The sequence below is a fragment of the Austrofundulus limnaeus genome, unplaced genomic scaffold (assembly GCF_001266775.1).
Source record: "Austrofundulus limnaeus strain Quisiro unplaced genomic scaffold, Austrofundulus_limnaeus-1.0 Scaffold133, whole genome shotgun sequence".
Taxonomy (NCBI): domain Eukaryota; kingdom Metazoa; phylum Chordata; class Actinopteri; order Cyprinodontiformes; family Rivulidae; genus Austrofundulus; species Austrofundulus limnaeus.
This window is the reverse complement of record NW_013952535.1, coordinates 150677-151676: the sequence shown is the minus strand read 5'-3', so window position 1 is coordinate 151676 and position 1000 is coordinate 150677.

Here is a 1000-nt window from a genome sequence, read left to right as displayed (position 1 = left end):
GTATCAATACTTTTACTCAAGTACTAGAGTTGAGTACTTTGTCCACCACTGACTAGCGCTCATCATCAGAGGAGACGTCGGCGTCTTTTATCGAGGCTTTCCAGAGACAAGTCCCTACTTGGGAGCGGCTACGTATGCTGTGTTTTTGGGAAAATGTAGTCATGAGTTTAGTACTTTCTTTTATTACACTGGTGATTTCACTACTTTTACTTCCTGTTATCTTCTTTGTCGTCGTCTTTTTCACCAGTAGAAACAGCCGGTTGTTGATCATGTGACTTCTGTGATGCGAAAAAATTTTCCATTGCAGTTTTTCGAAACACATCAATTTCGATACAGACGAAAAACCAACTCATCCTAGCGCAAAACCATTTTGTCGAAAAACGTAATTGTTTTCGAAATTGACGTGTTTCCATTGAGCAAATTTATTTTCGAAATTCTAATTTGTGCATTTTCATGGTCAATGGAAACTCAGCTACTGTGTTTGGTATGATAGTGTGTCCCACAATGAACATGGACCTTGGTAAGCTTTTTTTATTTTTTTATTTTAATTTTAATATGTTTTTTTAGATCTTGGTAAGCTAAGGGGAGAGTTGTTTTGGGAGCTCAGAATTATTGAGACCTAGTTAAAGGGTAAACACATCTCCAGGGCTGCGTCCTTTAAAGGTCAAACTTGAAGGCAGATTACGTCACAGTGATGCACTGAAGGCTGTCTACAATCGAAGGCTCCTCCACTCGTGGCCCACAAATGTGTCCAGATTTGTTGGTCAACATTTTGCTCATTTTGATCTATTTTCAACCTTCATTGCTTTTGTTTTGTGCTGATGCGGTTGTTAGGCTACAGGATATATGTCGGGGTAAGGGTGGGAATAAAGCTGAAGGCTAGACCGTCCAAATTCACAACCACTGTCTTCTGGTCTTTTGCCGTTGACAACGGACCCGACCCATCAAGACCAGGTCGGCCGGGTTCAAACCAGAACTTTGACTCTTTTACTTGAAGCTT